Raw genomic sequence first — 17306 nt, 5'->3', positions numbered from 1 at the left:
AAGAAATACTGAATTTAATTGATGAAAGGAGAAATTATAAAAATGCAGTAAATGATGCAGGCAAAAAGGAATACAGACGTCTCAAAATTGAGATCGACAGGAAGTGCAAAATGGCTAAGCAGGGATGGCTAGAGGACAAATGTAATGATGTAGAGGCTTATGTCACTAGGGGTAAGATAGATACTGCCTACAAGAAAATTAAAGAGACCTTTGGAGATAAGAGAACCACTTGTGTGAACATCAGGAACTCAGATGGAAACCCAGTTCTAAGCAAAGAAGGGAAAGCAGAAAGGTAGGAGGGGTATATAGAGGGTCTATACAAGGGCGATGTACTTGAGGACAGTATTATGGAAATGGAAGAGGATGTAGATGAAGATGAAATGGGGGATACGATAGTGCGTGAAGAGTTTGATAGAGCACTGAAAGACCTGAGTCGAAACAAGGCCCCCGGAGTAGACAACATTCCACTGGAACTACTGACGGCCTTGGGAGAGCCAGTCATGACAAAACTCTACCATCTGGTGAGCAAGATGTATGAAACAGGCGAAGTACCCTCAGACTTCAAGAAGAATATAATAATTCCAATCCCAAAGAAAGCAAGTGTTGACAGATGTGAAAATTACCGAACTATCAGTTTAATAAGTCACAGCTGCAAAATACTAACGCGAATTCTTTACAGAAGAAAGAAATAACTAGAAGAGGATCAGTTTGGATTCCGCAGGAATGTTTGAACACGTGAGGCAATACTGACCCTACGACATATCTTAGAAGCTAGATTAAGGAAGGGAAAACCTACGTTTCTAGCATTTGTAGACTTAGAGAAAGCTTTTGACAATGTTGACTGGAATACTCTCTTTCAAATTCTAAAGGTGGCAGGGAGCGATAGGCTATTTACAATTTGTACAGAAACCTGATAGCAGTTATACGAGTCGAGGGGCATGAAAGGAAAGCAGCGGTTGGGAAGGGAGTGAGACAGGGTTGTAGACTCTCCCCGATGTTATTCAATCTGTATATTGAGCCATCAGTGAAGGAAACAAAAGAAAAATTCGGAGTAGGTATTAAAATCCATGGAGAAGAACTAAAAATTTTGAGGTTCGCCAATGACATTGTAATTCTGTCAGAGACAGCAAAGGACTTGGAAAAGCAGTTGAACGGAATGGATAGGGTCTTGAAAGGAGGATATAAGATGAACATCAACAAAAGCAAAACGAGGGTAATTGAATGTAGTCGAATTCAGTCGAGTGATTCCTAGGGAATTAGATTATGAAATGAGTCACTTAAAGCAGTAAAGGAGTTTTGCTATTTGGGGAGCAAAATAACTGATGATGGTCGAAGTAGAGAGGATATAAAATGTAGACTGGCAATGGCAAGGAATGCGTTTCTGAAGAAGAGAAATTTATTAACATCGACTACAGATTTAAGTGTCAGGAAGTCGTTTCTGAAAGTATTTGTATGGAGTGTAGCCATGTATGGAAGTGAAACATGGACACAAGAAGAGAAATGTGGTGCTACAGAAGAATGCTAAAGATTAAATGGGTAGATCACATAACTAATGAGGAGGTATTGAATAGAATTGGGGAGAAGAGGAGTTTGTGGCACAACTTGACCAGAAGAAAGCGGTTGCTAAGACATGTTCTGAGGCATGAAGGGATCACGGATTTAGTATTGGAGGGCAGCGTGGAGGGTAAAAATCGAAGAGGAAGACCAAGAGATGACTACACTAAGCAGATTCAGAAGGATGTAGGTTGCAGTATGTACTGGGAGATGAAGAAGCTTGCACAGGATAGAGTAGCATGGAGAGCTGCATCAAACCAGTCTCAGGACTGAAGAACACAACAACAACAACAATGCTAGCCTTGCATGGTCCAGCACGTACACACACACGAAAGAAAAGAGGATACCGCTATTGCTCAGCAATTGAAGTTTACTGACAACAGTGTTCAAGCTTTTCAGTCCATGGATACAAATGTGTGGACTGCGAGGTTCCATCTCGGAAAATTAATAAACGGCTTTTACCAACTCAAGTGGTGATATCTAGCGCTAAAAACTTTACCTACGAGACGTAAACGAATTTATACTACAGGTCTTGCGATGATAAACAACCTTTATTAATTTTCTAAGCGAAATCTGGAAGTTCACATACATGTAGGCTACTCGTGGGACTAATGAGGATAAAGACGATTCTAATGGGAAAATGGGACCTTTTTCAGTTACCTGTTGTTATTTGGCTTTTATAAAACCTATCATTTCTTTTTGACTTTTTACATGCTTCTCAACGTTCAATGATGTTTTCAAGGGACAGGAATGACTGTAACACTGTAAGACTTAAATATTGAGACACTTACCTTGTACTGCATCTTGCTCGATACGTGTGAATGTCCATCCAACCTTCAGAAGACTTCTCCGATTTCGAAGCAAACTACAATAAAATGAAAGGATATTTACTAATTTTGGCACATAAATATGCTCATTTATATACGTACAGATTCTCAATGCAGACATAAAAATCAGACTGTGTTTGCAACTTCTATTAATATCAGTTTCAGCGTTCACACCACCGGACTATGTTGACACGTAAACATGTCTATTTATATATGTGTAGATTCTTGGTGCAGGCATACAATCCAGACTACGTTTACGATATTGACCAATTTCAATTTCTGCGCGAACAAACATTACAAGATTATCAAGCAAAGTGAAAGAAACCAACAACTGCAAAATGCCCGATTTTTCTTTGTTCTAAGACCTTCCAGTGGTTTTGTAAGTTCAGTTTTGATTATACTTCATCATTTTCTCATCCAATGTTAAAAACTACTAAAACTGAATATGGAAATTATTCAAAAAATGTTCAAATGTGTGTGAAATCTTACGGGACTTACCTGCTAAGGTCCTCAGTCCCTAAGCTTACGCACTACTTAACCTAAATTATCCTAATGACAACCCACACACACCCATGCCCGAGGAAGGACTCGAACCTCCTCCTGGACCGGCCGCACAGTTCATGACTGCAGCGCCTTAGATCGCTCGGCTAATTCCGCGCGGCTGGAAATTATTCCTTGTACGTTGCACACTTCTTAGACATATGGTATCAGTCTCTTCATTAGCTGTCACGAATCAGTATCGATCAATTCATAACATGGGTGTGAGTCATGTTATAAAGCTTGTAGACGTAATTACATCATTCCATAGCATCTATTGATATTTATATGCTTATCAGTCACAATATAAAATTATGTCTGAAAGTCATATCAGTTTTCTTAATGTATATATTGTTAACACTCAAATACTATATACACTCCTGGAAATTGAAATAAGAACACCGTGAATTCATTGTCCCAGGAAGGGGAAACTTTATTGGCACATTCCTGGGGTCAGATACATCACATGATCACACTGACAGAACCACAGACACATAGACACAGGCAACAGAGCATGCACAATGTCGACACTAGTACAGTGTATATCCACCTTTCGCAGCAATGCAGGCTGCTATTCTCCCATGGAGACGATCGAAGAGATGCTGGATGTAGTCCTGTGGAACGGCATGCCATGCCATTTCCACCTGGCGCCTCAGTTGGACCAGCGTTCGTGCTGGTCGTGCAGACCGCGTGAGACGACGCTTCATCCAGTCCCAAACATGCTCAATGGGGGACAGATCCGGAGATCTTGCTGGCCAGGGTAGTTGACTTACACCTTCTAGAGCACGTTGGGTGGCACCGGATACATGCGGACGTGCATTGTCCTGTTGGAACAGCAAGTTCCCTTGCCGGTCTATGAATGGTAGAACGATGGGTTCGATGACGGTTTGGATGTACCGTGCACTATTCAGTGTCCCTTCGACGATCACCAGAGGTGTACGGCCAGTGTAGGAGATCGCTCCCCACACCATGATGCCGGGTGTTGGCCCTGTGTGCCTCGGTCGTATGCAGTCCTGATTGTGGCGCTCACCTGCACGGCGCCAAACACGCATACGACCATCATTGGCACCAAGGCAGAAGCGACTCTCATCGCTGAAGACGACACGTCTCCATTCGTCCCTCCATTCACGCCTGTCGCGACACCACTGGAGGTGGGCTGCACGATTTTGGGGCGTGAGCGGAAGACGGCCTAACGGTGTGCGGGACCGTAGCCCAGCTTCATGGAGACGGTTGCGAATGGTCCTCGCCGATACCCCAGGAGCAACAGTGTCCCTAATTTGCTGGGAAGTGGCGGTGCGGTCCCCTACGGCACTGCGTAGGTTGCTACGGTCTTGGCGTGCATCCGTGCGTCGCTGCGGTCCGGTCCCAGGTATACGGACACGTGCACCAACCGCCGACGATTGGCGACAACATCGATGTACTGTGGACATCTCACGCCCCACGTGTTGAGCAATTCGGCGGTACGTCCACCCGACCTCCCGCATGCCCACTATACGCCCTCGCTCAAAGTCCGTCAACTGCACATATGGTTCACGTCCACGCTGTCGCGGCATGCTACCAGTGTTAAAGACTGCGATGGAGCTCCGTATGCCACGGCAAACTGGCTGACACTGACGGCGGCGGTGCACAAATGCTGCGCTGCTAGCGCCATTCGACGGCCAACACCGCGGTTCCTGGTGTGTCCGCTGTGACGTGCGTGTGATCATTGCTTGTACAGCCCTCTCGCAGTGTCCGGAGCAAGTATGGTGGGTCTGACACACCGGTGTCAATGTGTTCTTTTTTCCATTTCCAGGAGTGTATAAAGAATAATTTTTCTAGGTGCCCAGTGCGTAATTTTTTGTTGTATAATTATCGTTGATTAGACGCAGTTTTTGGTGTTCAGTTCAGCTGTAAGCAAAGTTGAAACAAAATCCAGGAAAGTGTTTGTAATTTGGAGTTAGCTTCAGTAATTGGTTTGTTACTGTGGCCACAGGCATTATTTTGTAATTAAAAGTGAGCCGTGGTAAAAATTGCTCTTTTGAAGAGCGCCCGCAGGGCATTGTGTGAAGCAGTCGGCCTCCGTTTCTGGCGGCGGCGCCGCTCTGGCAATCGGGAGTTTGGTGTCTCCCTCTGGTGGGAAATGGAAAAGGTCGCCTGCTCACGTGCATTTAAGGGGTATTATGAGCTCGGCAAAGAGCAGTCGGTCAGTCGGGGTCAGTTTCTCGTCCGAATTTGTGGCGCAGGGAGAGAACTCAACGAGTGGGTAGTTCCTGCATCTGAGTCTGCGCGTTAGGCCGCCAGTCTGCTCGAACTGCTCAGGAAATGGTCATTGGCGGTTGGTTTGATCGATTGGTCGGTCGCGCACTGAGACACAAGGTGACTTGTCCGCCTTGAGCGTCGGCTCATCTGAGGTCGCCACGTGAGTCTAGTGGGCCGTGCTGTATAGCGAGGGGTAGTGGCTTCGGGGCCGACACGAGAGCATCATCGGTCTGGCCTGTGCGAGCTGCGACGCCGTGATACGGGAGATCGGCGCGCCTTCCTGCGTCCGTTGAAGAGGCTGGCAGCGGACGGTTCGGGAAAGCGTTTAGGGGGTGCTGCGCCAGGTCTTCGCCAGAAATCGCAGTTTATTACAAGTTAAGTGATTGGTGATATGTTGTTTCATGTACTTGTTAAATTCTACTTTTTTTTTTTTGGAGGTGTCACTATCCACTTTGTTTTGGGGTCGTCCCCCATTCTTCTCCGTGTGCCCACCTGCGGAAAGGTGGTTATTTATGAATTTGGTGGTCTGTTTTTCCCTTGTGGAATAGGGGTGGGGTTAAGCAACCTGCGGTGCGGGTTGTTCTGTAATCTCCCTACCAATCTGCCGTACGTTAATCGCTACCTCTGTCATGTTTGTCGAATTTGGTGTGTTAACGAATTTATTGCTTGAAGTTTAGCGGCCTAATTCCTGAAATATGTTTTTATCTTGCCTATCATCTTGAGAGGCGGTATATGTGTACTGTAGAGCATGTTTGGCCAACCTTGTATAATTTTGTGTAAGATTGCATGTCATGAGCTTCTATTTAAGTAATCATTTTAGTATATAAGGTTGCCACGCTTCCACCGTATGACTTTTCTTAGAAGTTAAAATCAAGTTGCACCTTCGGTGGCAAGTTAATCTTTTAATTTTAGTGTTTTGTTCCATTTCCATCCCTCCGACGGTGTGCATAGTTTGTGTGCTTGTATGAATTGTTAAAACTTTTACTTTAAGGTAATCTAGTGTGTTGCAGATTTGCACCTATGTAGTCTTTCAGAGGTTGTTTTGAGCGGTCGTGACTACGGCTGTGTCAAAAGTGAGCGGCAAGGTTCTCAGCCCGAAAGCTCATACACTCAAAAATTTGTTTCTTTCTGCCTCTGAATAAGTTGTAACTTGATATTTAGAGGGCGCTTTCTGCTTATAATTTTAAATCTGTATGTTTCAAGAAGAAAAAAAACCTTTTAGTAATAAAATTCCCGTTTGCTAAAAGCAATTCCATTTTGATTTCATCTCTTACTCCCTGTCAACTACTTCCACGCTCACATGGTGTGATTAAATGTGTCAATGTTCTTGATAAATCGCTAGTAAATAAAGTAAATTCTTAAGAAAAAGTTTTGAAAGTAAATTCACGGTTCAAAAAGCAAATAGAGGCTGTACAGCAAAGAAGTTCCTGATTTCAGAATTAAATATGTCTAAAGCCAAGATCGTTATACTAGCGCAACAAACGGTACGTTTATTTCGAAAGCTGTAAGAATTTTATACAGATGTTTCGGAATAGTGCAAAAATCTGGTAACATTTGGTGCTCTAATAGCAATACGGAATGCCGGTAAATAGGGCATCGCAACTCAGAGCAATTAGTTTCACCGTTGAAACATTTTAGGACGTTAGAGTGCCGAAGGAATGGATTGGATTGGATTGTTTGTGAGAAGAGACCAAACATCGAGGTCATACATCTCATCGGATTAGGGAAGGACGGGGAAGGAATTCGGCCGTGCCCTTTCAAAGGAACCATCTTGGCATTTGCCTGGAGCGATTTACGAAAATCACGGAAAACCTGAATCAGGATGGTCGGACACGGGACTGAATCGTCATCCTCCAGAATGCGAGTCCAGTGTGCTAACCATTGCCCAACCTCGCTCGGTAGTACCGAAGGAATGGATCAAAATCAGGTATTTCTTTGAAAAAGGTATTTTTCTGGCAGTGAAGTACGACAGATTAGAACACATTCCTATGTCAACAACACGCAGTTTTCAGACACTATTTGATGTTCCAGAATTACCCGATGCAAAAACTATTCGCAAACTGGATGATGATCTAGCCAGGAATTCTGACCTCCAGGAAAACTGCCTTTACTCCTAAAAATGTCGCCTCTGTTTCTGGAATTATTCAGCAAAATCCTGGAAATCAATCCGAAGAATTGCACCAGAGACTGGTCTGAAGCGTTCCAGCATGCATAAAATACTTAGACAGGGCCTACATACGTTTTCAGTCAAAATCCAAAGTCACAAGGCCATACCTGTACGAGTTGTGCTACAGGGAGTTGATTTCACGAACCAGATTCTCACAATGAAAAGGAAGGATTGGAGCACACTTTCACCTGAATGGAGTCATGAATAACGAAAACTGGTGATTTTGGGATTCCAAAATCCTCATTTGCGTAAATCAAAACCACTGTCTTCTCACAAGGCTACTGACTGGGTTTCGGTGTGCAGCAGAGACAATAGTGGCCCTTTTTTAAATGTACGAAATGAACTATAGCAAACGTTACGTTGCAATTGTGGAACAATCTGCCACCACACAATTGACTTTGAATGTTCGACCAAGCACCTGGTGGTTCACGCAAAATGGGTCCAGAGCTCATCATACCGAACAAATGTTTCACCTTCTTGATGAATACATCGGGAATAATGTTACTGTGTTGTATTATTGCAAATTTACTAATACAGGAATGATGTGGCCTGCATACTTGACCGATCTGTCTCGCTGTGACCACTTTTTGTACGGTCACATTGAAAGACATTGTCTACCGGAACCATCACAGTACGCTGGACGAGACGGAATCGACGATCAGTGTAGCATCTGAATCTATAACCTTTGAGGCACTGCAGGATGCACGGCAAATTTAATTGTTCACTTGCGCCAGCTCCATACGGCGAGAAAAGATTCTGATGTGATTACTAGTAATGTTGGCAGAGGACGGCTTTAAACTATGACATTATACGAGCTGCACGACGTACATCACTATCTCTTAGCAGCTTTTCAAACTATTCCAGTAGTCCGGTATAAAAGTTTCCACATTACACACACCTTTCGTTGTGCTCGTCCAGCTATCTTAGTTCCAGAGGTATTTAATTTTGAGGTTAGGGAATCCCTAGCTGGACACCCTATAAATGAGCGTCTGACAAAAAAGGAAGAATTTTATATATAAAGTGACCTAGACTCACCAGTTCCATTTGTAGCATACAAAATTCGAGTTGAAACCGGAACAATGAATGGAACTACAAATCATCTGCCTACAATGAACTTTCATGGAGACAACTGACACAAATATTAAGTGAAAATATAATGAGCATATTGTTCTTAAATATAGCAACATACCCTGTACATGGAGTAGAATTTAAATGCTAATGTGAGAACAGTAACAAAGCTTTTGTATATGAACGTTACTTGTCTTATAACAATATAATATGACCAAATTTCATACACGTTAAGTGTAGATAGTAGGTAGGTTTGAAGTTGCATCAAAAGTATGATTGGAAGTGAAGAAACAATTTTTTAAAAGTGATGAGTATTAGTTCGTAAGAAAATTGACAGTGTGTTCACTTTTAAAAAGACATGACGATTCCCTTCTTCACTGTTCGTCCAATTCGAGTTTGTGTTTCAACCCTAACGTCCGCGTCATTTATGAGGCGATACACTCCAATCTTAGCTTTTTATGACTGTGATAACTGACAAATGATTTTATCCATGATAAATTCGAGATAAAGGTTGTTAGCTTAATACTAAAATGTAGGCTCAACCACATTTTACAGTTCAAATCATCAGAATAGACGCGTTTCGAAGAATGATTTTGTATCTATTTTTTCCACAAGATTCTTTAAGGATACTTTTGACAATGAAGGCTTCCTGCTTTGAAACGAATCAATTCTAGTGCTTTTGCATTGTGGTGTATTGCTCAGCCTAAAATTTGAAGATTCATTTGACAAGTGGATTTAATATAAGATCTATACATATGGTTACATGCAAAACAATTTTCAAAGAAGACATATGTAGTCATTTGTCTAAGCGTCTCACAAAGCTATCCAGACATACATATGGGTAAAATATCTTCATATCATCATATACTCAGGCAAGAACTAACACGCAATGTATACAGGAGCTCCCAGGACGTGACAGGAACAATCACTCGATGCTAAAATGTCTAGGAAACACGGGCTATAAAACGCTTAAGATATGTCAACACTTTTTTCTCTTCGGTACTCTGAAACAAATTTCTTCTACAGCAAGCTCTTCGCATGACACGTTTTTAGAGGTGGTAGTAAGGACCAAAACAAGGTGTCCGGTAAACGGGGGCTCGAATCTGCATGTCTTAAGAGCTATGAGCACTTGTCCATCCTCGCTACTGTGAAAGATGTGTCTTCAGCTGAACAAATGTTTGTACGTCGTAAGTATAATAGATGACAAGTTTACCATAATATTTGTTTCTTGTTTTGGTCCATACTGGTACTCTCAAAATATGGAAAGCAAATAACTTTCAACAGAAAAGAAGTGCTCCAAAACTCTTACGTTATGCTTTTTAGAGACCATGTTTTTCGCTTCCAATGATCGTTAACTTCATATCCCCATATCCCTCAATATTGAACATTCCTCTTGGTAAACTCTCTCTTTTTCCCCACAGAAGCGTCGTATGTGTGTCCTCTACATTTCTTTAAAAATCTAAAATGGTTATCTGTAACGTTATTTTGCTGCCAGTTCCTGGATTAACAAAAAGAGGGAACTCCGAAAGCAGAGTAGATACAGATGCTGCGGGTTGCCATTATATATGAATATGGCAGTATTAGCACATTTCTTGCGGGAGTCTCATGGCAACGAAGAAAAGAATGTCAAATGAAATTCTATCAGAGTCTAGCACGTGTCGGCAGTGCGAATGAATTTAAAAGAAAAATATTGTTTAAAGTAATGAAGAATTGTCGCCTAATTTTCTTTTTTTTCGTTGTGTAAAGAAAAAAGTGAAAAATATAGTGTTTGCAATTAGTCAAGAGGATGCTGTAAACAAAATAACGCTACATCGTTACCAGCTTAAGATGAATAGCAGTAATCCATAAACTACGCAGATGCTATTGTTACCTAAAATGATATGATCACTTCTGATCACGGTTTACTACAACATGAACGCCTTCTGCGTGTCCATTGCGACTGGTGTTCAGACTACTATAGTTTCACCTCGCAGCCCTGGTTTTGTAACTGCTGAACATGAAATCCGGAAAAACTCCAAACATTCAAAATCGCTGGTACTGTACTTGTTTACATGACCGGTTTCGGTAAGATTACGTTACAATCTTTAACTATGCAACTTGTTCGCCGTTGCATACGGTTGATTTTTTTCCAGGAGTGGACCTCTTCGTATGAAGCAAATCGTCGACCACAAATGATTTTCTTCAGGGCTCAAAAACTATGGAAACCGCATGCGAAGAGATTACCACTATATGGAGGATGTGTAAGGGCACCCCAGTGAAACTTCTGGAGCGTGATCGAAAAATCCGGCCACTCAAATGCCCGCCCACATGTTTCGAGTACGCTGCAAAATTTTCGCTGGGAAGCCGTTACACCTGCTCGATACAGCCCCAACCTCTTCCCAAAACATTTTTATATTTTTGGAGGCGAGAACAACATTTATGGTCGTGTTTTCTTTGGACCTGGGTACAATCGTGTTCCCTCTGGAGGATACGCTTATTAACAGTCATGTATGGTACTTTTGAGAAGATAAACAGTTTACTTTTTTATCTTCTGTCTCGTTTCCTTCAGTGATAGCGGAGAAACTTTGGCAACTGCTTGTGCCCTGGTTACCTTTACTATACTTTTTTCATTCTATTCTGCCGGTCGTTGTAGCCGAGCGGTTCTAGGCACTTCAATCCGCAAGCGCGCTGCTGCTACAGTCGCGGGTTCGAATCCTGCCTCGGGCACGGATGTGTGTGATGTCCTTAGGTTAGTTATGTTTAAGTAGTTCTAAGTGTAGGGGACTGATGACCTCAGATGTTAAGTCCCACAGTGCTAGACCCATTTGAACCATTTTTCACTCTATTCTGTATCAGTTGATCAACCGTTATCCGTGCGAAAGCATTGCAGGAAGCAAATGTGCTCTCGTAAATCCTCTATCATTTCTACGGTCCTGGAAACGATTGCCTTTTGGATCCTTTTCTTGATTCTGGACGACAGAAGTGAATAGGAAGGCTATACAGTGAGAACAGTAGAGACTTAATGTGCTTGTCATGCTGTTTTTGTCCAAAACCCTGTATGGCACGCAGCGCTATGTGAAGAGAAGTGTTGATATGATGGAGTCACCCATTTCCTTGATCGCTGAAGTAGACGTCGTATAATCGCTTTCGATTTAAACGCTAATTCTGGTTGTGTCCGGTACTTTGTGGAACAAAGTCATCGTTGGCTATCATGTCCACCTGAAAAAATAAACTAAAGTATATCTAAACTGAACATACTTGTCAGTACGGAGCTATCTTCAATCGTAGTTTCTAGAAAATACTCTTATTTTCAGTCTGTCACTCGCTGTTCTGCTATCTCAAAATAATTGGTTTTGGTACAGTGTTGCCCATTTTCAAATCTGTTAAAAACGTGTTAGTAGATTACAACTAGTGTTTAATACCGTACTCACACCACTGCAAGGCTGAAATTTTATTCTCTTAGACCACTCTTGATTATTGTATACGTTGGCTCCACTCCCTATTGTAAAGAATTCCTACTGAATTTCACAATAACAAAGAAAACAGTGATCGAAAGACTGAAAACAATTGTGTTTTCTACAAAAAAGGGCCGTGGATCGCAGGAACGTACAATTTGGCCTGTTCCTACCGAGAGGTAAAGACATTCTTCAAAGCAAATTAGAAATTTCTGGCAAAGTATTTTAAAGTAACCAGTCGTGATCTGAAAACTAAGAGATCATTAATGATTACCATTGCTGAGAGAGAAAAGAGCTGATTACGTCTCAAGCCAATGTGTTCTGGTTGTCTATCGTCATTGTTCAATGACACATGACCGTGAAAATGTAGTAGAATTAAGTTTCCATAGTTCGGTCAATGAACGATATGGCTCCATCCTTTTGCAATGGCCCCTGGAAGTGTAACTAATATATTTAACCCAGGAAACGTACCAAGTGAGGTGTGTCATTCGATCTTAAGAAACAAAGCACAGTTCAATAATTATTAATTTTTAACTTATTATTCCATAAGTAGAGAAGACAAGAAATTTTGATATTGCTCCTAGCACGATTTGACAGAGAAGAATATGTGAGTAGTGAAAATAAAATGGAAGGTAAAACATTAGTGTTAAAACAATATAATGTAAAAGAAGAGTAGCTTCTCAGGCTTGAGGTATTAATAATATACACGGGTATTTAGAAATCCTTGGGTTACAGTTCTTTAATCTTCTGACTTTAAATGAAGTATTTGCAAAAAAAAGAACCTTTTGTCAAATAGCATCTTTTTGTGATTAAAAGGTGATGCTTTCAGCTGCCAGCATATCCTTGATTATTACACCACCGGTTTTGAAGACTGCAGCTCCATCTTCAGGTGCCACCAAATAATTAAGAAAACAAATGTGACGCAATCGTGGCACTGATTGATAAGGGGTCATACCAACACCACACAAATGTACGGGAGTGGAGGACCAGCAGCCGGGGGCCCTTTCACGACAGACGACACAAAATCGGTCGGGTATTAAATAAGAATTCTGGCAGCTGAGGCAGATTTCAATTCTGTTGATAAAATTATGGAAGTTATTTTAAAGATGAAGTGTAACATGAACTAATTACAGTTGGAAATGGTGATAAAGAATGCAAGAAGCAAGATTAATATAAATACACGATCGTATGGCATTATTACCCAGGGTTGTTCGGCTGTCCAGTACAATACTTGTGCGTCGGTGATGATGAAATCATGATGGTTACAACACAAAACACAGTGCACGAGCGGGTAAAATCTCAGACACAGCCAGGAATCGAACCCGGGTAATCAGTCATAGTGCCAAACTGTCATCTGTAAAGGTGGACTTGGAAGAAGTCAGGAGCATTGTTAGCTCCGCAATTTTTTAAACACGAGGTTAAAGCCCATTTGTCCTTTAGCTCCACCATCTTCTTCTTTTTTTTAAAAAAAAGAAAAATAAAAGAAATGTCTATAAGCCTCAAGTTGGGCGGAAATTTTTGAAACTGATTTGGTATCATGAAACAGCGATCGACAGACGTAAACTTTATGTATTTTCTAGATAGCAAAGCAGTTCTCGCGTTTCTTACTATCTGGTTCGCTTGCTTTGATTACAGCCCATCGCTTTCTGCCTGTACACATGTCGAAGCAGAGTGATGATATTCTAATTCACAACGCGAACCGATCATTTTATTATGTTGTAGTAATATCCTGATAAGCAAACCGTATACTAAAACCTAATCGTATAATCCGTGCGAATAACCAATTGTTGAATGATTCTGAACAGCTAGTATTCAAGGATACGAAAACAAAGAACGTGATCATACGCCGCCGTGCTTACAGGAAGGACTATTTGGTAAAATAGCCTGACTTCTCACACAAAATTCCTCATTCTTTAGAATAGAGAATCGAGAAACTATAACCTTTCAGCTGTGAACGGGCAGTCGCGAATTCAGCTTCTCAGTAAACATAAGGTGCAGAATGAAGACATATTTTCTTTACGAGGCTTGCGGTGAAGAGTGTCCTTCGCAATCTTGGAGGATACCAGCTACTAGGACAGCCGGAGGCGACCTCCACGTTGCTGATAAGCAGCACGAGAAGGTAACAGCGGGGTGCCACAGAGCGGAGTCCCTGACCCGCTCGCTTTACGACTCCCCGCAGCGACAGTCTCGACCTGCGGGGCAACGTCCCTTATCTGCCGCTTCCCTCTCCGTCGTAACTCAGCGTATAAGCTCACGTACAAGCTAACTTCTAGATGTGGCAAAATCTATTCCTTTACTGTTCCTGACCCTCTCGGCGTTTGCCATTTTGCGATTTTGTTACCTAAGCTATTATGCTGATTACATCTATGTCTACATTCTTAACACACTAGCCACCGTACGTTGCGTGGCGGAGTGCACCCTGTACCACTGCTATTTTCTTTCCTGTTTCACTGCAAATAAGGTGAGGTACAAACGATTGCCCATATGCTTTCGCCAACTAAAAACTAAAACTCCCTGGAAAGGGCAATCACGCAAACTGAAATGAAAACATAGGTACAAAGAAAATAACTGCGAAGAAACCATGAGTAACTAATGAAATACTTCAGTTGATAAATGAAAGAAGGAAGCGAACAAATGTTCAGAGAAACTCAGGAATACAGAAATACAAGTCAGTGAGGAACGAAATGAATGGCAAGTGCAGGGTATCTAAGACGGAATGGCTGCATGTAAAACGTGAAGAAATCGAAAATATATATGACTGGCTCTGAGCACTATGGGGCTTAACATCTGAGGTCATCAAGCCCCTAGAAATTGCAACTACTTAAACCTAAGGACATCACACACATCCATGCCCGAGGCAGGATTCGAATCTGCGACAGTAGCGGTCGCGCGGTTCCAGACTGAAGCGCCTAGAACCGCTCGGCCACACTGGCCGGTGTATATGATTGTTAGAAGATCTGACTCCGCATATAAAAACATCAAAAGAATCTACGCTGAAATTAAAAGCAAGGATGGCAACATTAGGAGCGCAATGAGCATTCCACTGTTAATGCAGAGAAGAGAGCGGATAAGTGGAAATAGTATACAGAAGGCCTCTGTGACGCTAAAGATTTGTCTCGTGTGGTAGAAGAAACAGGAGCCGATATAGAAGATATCTGGGATCCAGTATTACAGTCAGAATTTAAGGGAGTATTGGAAGACTTGATATCAAATAAGACAGAAGGGATAGTTGATATCCCATCAGAATTTCTAAAATCATTGCGGAACAAAACGACAATTTACGATGGTGTGTAGCCTGTATGAGTTTGACGGTATACCATCTGACTTGCAGAAAAATATCATTCCCGCAATTCAGAAGGCTGTACGAGCCGACAGATGCGAGGATTATGATACAATTAGCTTACCAGCTCCTGCATTCAAGTATGCAAGAATGAATTACAGAAGAAAGGAAAAAAATGAAGAATGTGTTATATGACTATCAGTTTGGCTCTAAGAAAGGTAAAGCCACAAGAGATGCAGTTCTAACGTTGCGGTTGTAACGGAAGCAAGACTAAAGAACAGGATTCGACACTTGGAAAAAGCGTTCGACAGTATCAACTGGAGCAAGATGTTCGACATTCTGAGGAAAATAGTGGTAAGCTATACGGACAGACGGGTTATAAATAGTTTTGCAAGACCCGAGAGGAAAGAATAAGAGTGAAAGAACGAAGTGTACTGATTAAAAAGGGTGTAAGACAACGATATAGCATCTCACCGCTACAGTTCTATCTGTACGTCGAAGAACCAATTATGGAATTAAAGAAAAGAGTGGAATTAAAATTTAAGGTGAAAGCATGTTAATGACAGGATTCACTGATGATATTCTATCCTCAGTGGAAGTGAAGACTAATTACAAGACCTACTGAATGGAATGAACAATCTAATGGGTACAGAATATGGACTGAGAGTAAGTCGAAGCAAGTCCAAGGTAATGGATTGTGGCAGAAATAGGAACAGCGAGAAACTGAACATTACAATAGAGGACCACGAAGTAGTAGTAGTTAAGGAATTCTGCTATCTAGGCAGCAAAATAACCACTGATGGACGGAGCAAGGAGGATATCAAAAGCAGACTAGCACAGGGAAACAGGGCATTCCTGGCCAAGAGACGTTTACTAGTATCAAATATCAGCCGTAATCTGACGAACGAATTTCTGAAAATGTACGTTTGGAGCGCAGAATTGTGTGGTAGTGAAAAACGCACTGTGGGAAAACCGAAATAGATCAGAAGAATTTGATATGTGGTGCTACAGACGAAGGTTGAAAATTAGCTGGACTGATATGGTAAGGGAAATACTGACTCTGTGTCCTGTTACACCAGAGCCGCACAACGCTGCTTCGGTGATCAAATCAGGTCTAACTGACACCAAGTCACAGGGCCAACAGACGAATCCTCGCCGCCACCGTACAACGCACGTTCGTCACAGAGGGCGCTCACGCAACATTCTACACTGTGGTCCCCAAACTAGGAGTAATAACCCCTTGAGATGTAAACTGAAATTTTCCAATGGGGGAAAATAAAATAGGGTTTTGTCTGTGTTTTTCACGAAATTAAATTATGTTTATGTGATAATATTGATGAGAGTTATTGATAATTACTTTTTCTCAAAAATTACTTTTTCTCAATTACTGGCGTTAATGAGTGACCCTACGTGGTGGAGATTACATGTCATTCACATAGTCCACTCATTACATGCATACTTTGTGCTTTCTTCCATATATCGATGATGGTAAAAGTCTGACATACACATAACAAACACTAATATATGATTAAAATATTGTCTGTAGATTGTAGATAGTTCCTGCAATAGAACAGATATTGTGTCATTACTCACTTCAAAACAGATAATTGTAATAACTGACAGCAATAAACAACAGTAACTATGTAAGTTACTGTAGCACTCTACTTATTATTATTATTATTATTATTATTATTATTATTATTATTATTTTTATTATTATATTGGTCAGGCACAAAGCATTAATATTCTGAAATCTACCAATTTTGAGGGCGCATGAATAAAGAGTCCAGCCAAGTGTTACGCAAACAATAAGCACAGGGCACACACTTTAAAATTTTAAACTGGGGTGCATAGTGTAGGTGATGCAGTTACCGGTAGGGAGAGGAGTTGTGCAGGAGAAATGTGTTTTGTAACTGGTGTCCCCGCTCACTATGTAGAGGTAAATTAATGTGAGGACCAACTATAATTGTATGAGTCGGGTACGTGTTTGATATCAAACCCAAGTTTTCTTTTAACCTTTCAGCAACTGTATCATCGGAATTGGTAGGTCGGTAAAACGGTCCAATTATTATTTTATCCGGTTGCAAACAATGACCTCTGCCCATACTAACTCACAGGAACTGTCTGCTTCAATTTCACGACAAGATGAACTACTTCTAACAGCAACAAACACGCCACCGCAAATCGTGTTTAGCCTATCC

General features: G+C 41.6%; 1 protein-coding gene across 1 annotated transcript in view; it reads right to left on the bottom strand.

The window, feature by feature from the left end:
- Nucleotides 1–17306, bottom strand: part of LOC126272493 (sex peptide receptor) — a 3488090-nt gene that overhangs the window by 3153735 nt on the left and 317049 nt on the right. Inside the window, exon 2 of the mRNA XM_049975380.1 lies at nucleotides 2346–2419. The gene's annotated coding sequence lies outside the window, so the exon portion shown is untranslated. The remainder of the gene's footprint in view (nucleotides 1–2345; nucleotides 2420–17306) is intronic.

The sequence above is a fragment of the Schistocerca gregaria genome, chromosome 5 (assembly GCF_023897955.1).
Source record: "Schistocerca gregaria isolate iqSchGreg1 chromosome 5, iqSchGreg1.2, whole genome shotgun sequence".
In the NCBI taxonomy this organism is placed as follows: domain Eukaryota; kingdom Metazoa; phylum Arthropoda; class Insecta; order Orthoptera; family Acrididae; genus Schistocerca; species Schistocerca gregaria.
Note: the sequence above shows the minus strand (reverse complement) of the source record. Positions and strands in the feature narration are given on the sequence as shown.